Source organism: Sinocyclocheilus rhinocerous, unplaced genomic scaffold (genome assembly GCF_001515625.1).
Source record: "Sinocyclocheilus rhinocerous isolate Xijiao unplaced genomic scaffold, SAMN03320098_v1.1 scaffold1275, whole genome shotgun sequence".
Lineage (NCBI taxonomy): Eukaryota > Metazoa > Chordata > Actinopteri > Cypriniformes > Cyprinidae > Sinocyclocheilus > Sinocyclocheilus rhinocerous.
This window is the reverse complement of record NW_015628268.1, coordinates 246,857-249,079: the sequence shown is the minus strand read 5'-3', so window position 1 is coordinate 249,079 and position 2,223 is coordinate 246,857. Positions and strand designations below refer to the sequence as shown.

The window sequence follows — 2,223 nt, the reverse complement described above, 5'->3', positions numbered from 1 at the left end:
AAGGTACACGGACATCGAAATAGAGGATCCTCTCTGATTTGATAGCCTCTACAACAGACCTCATCTATACAAAACAAATGAATATGTCCGTATCTGGTATTGTTCTGAATAATTTATTTAATGTTTGCTAGTAATTAATAATTATCATCATTAGTCATATAGCAAAACAACAAACTTATCTTGTGATCCTTTGTAGAAAGCATTGTCTGTAAATTTATGATTAATTTGTTAAATGTATTATTCATACAGTATACTGAAGTCGGTTACATACTGCCATCTAAAGAATTATTCAGCAACATCAAGTCTAGGCTCAGCATACAGTTTAGTAGGTTTTTGAAGCACTGACTTTGCATCAAATGTTCTTGTAATACTAAAAAATGTGGCTTTATACTGACAATGCAGAATACCCAATCCCACAATATTAAAAAAAAATATATATGTTAAATGGTAGTTTTATATTTTGGACATTTTAATAACATAGCAAAATGTGCAATATTTAAAGTTTTTTTCTTGTTTAGGTAACTTGTTTTCTTGTTTAGTGATGAGTGTGAGCTAAAATTAAAGCCCTCTGCTCTGGAACAGAGCTATTCTGAGACAGACACTCAGTCAGACAGCCAATCATGAGCCTAAGTATCTATAGACTCAGAGTGGACAGCGGAACATGCTACACTATTTCTAAAACGAAAACTGTTTGTCCAACAGGTCTCTTTGTCAACCAACTGCTCTTCGTCTTGAGGAAAAAGACCTCATCAGCAAGTACGAGATTATTTTATTTTCGAACTATAGTAACAGTCTTGTTTAGTGATGAGTGTGAGCTAAAATTAAAGCCCTCTGCTCTGGAACAGAGCTATTCTGAGACAGACACTCAGTCAGACAGCCAATCATGAGCCTAAGAATCTATAGACTCAGAGTGGACAGCGGAACATGCTACACTATTTCTAAAACGAAAACTGTTTGTCCAACAGGTCTCTTTGTCAACCAACTGCTCTTCGTCTTGAGGAAAAAGAAAAAGACCTCATCAGCAAGTACGAGATTATTTATATTATTATAGTAACAGTAAGATCATGCAACTAGAGGTGACATGCAAAAATGAATTCTCCCTTGCTGTTTTCTCGTTTGCTTTCATTAACTCCTCCCTCAATCTCTCTCTCTCTCTCTTTAGGGATGTTGGATATTTTAATAATTGGAAGAGGTCCTCATGCTCTAACCCTCGCTACTCCCTAAACCCTGAACAACCTCTCTGCCAATCCAGCGCTGACATCCTTCAAGGAATTCAGCTGAGCAAAACTAAAGCTAAACGTGTACACTACAAAAACAAAAAGAGACAACCCACCAGCGAGTCAAGAAGTATGGAAAGTTGTGGCCTAATGGTTAGAGAGTCGGACTCGTAACCCAAAGGTTGCGGGTTCGAGTCTCGTACCGGCAGGTATTGTAGGTGGGGGGAGTGAATGTACAGTGCTCTCTCCACCTTCAATACCACGACTGAGGTGCCCTTGAGCAAGGCACCGAACCCCCAACTGCTCCCCGGGCGCCGCAGCAAAAATGGCTGCCCACTGCTCCGGGTGTGTATTCACGGTGTGTGTGTGTTCACTGCTGTGTGTGTGTGCACTTTGGATGGGATAAATGCAGAGCACTAATTCCGAGTATGGGTCACCATACTTGGCCACATGTCACGTCACTGTCAAGCGCTAAAGTTGCTTTAACAACTCTTCTGGTATGTTGAATGATTGAAATTGAGTTAACATTATCAAATATCTCATTATGGATTACATTGCTAAGGACTTCAATCTAGGTATGCAAATATGACCTAAGCAGTGTCTTGCTCTGATTCAGCTGCGTCACACGGATACGTTGTTTTCGTTCAAATCAAAGCACAAACAACGTAGAAAACGTATCTGTGTGGTGCGGCTGACACAGAACAACATACGCTGTTTGCGTTCAGTGAATACGCTCCAAAATGGCGCTAGGGTGACGCGGAGGAGACGAATTGTTGAAAAAAGTCATTGTTTTTTTTCTTCTTTTGCACACAAAAAGTCTTCTCGTAGCTTCGTAATATTACGGTTGAACCCCTGATGTCACATGGATTATTTTACCGATCTCCTTACTACGATTCTGGACGTTGATCGTGGTAGTACCCTTGCTGTCTATGGGAGGGTCAGAGAGCTGTCAGAATGCATCAAAAATATCTTAATTTGTGTTCCGAAGATGAACGGAGGTCTTATG

General features: G+C 40.1%; 1 pseudogene; it reads left to right on the top strand.

Annotated features, from left to right (window-relative positions):
* Positions 1–620: 620 nt before the first annotated feature.
* Positions 621–2,223, top strand: part of LOC107737245 (pirin-like) — an 11,975-nt pseudogene continuing 10,372 nt past the window's right edge.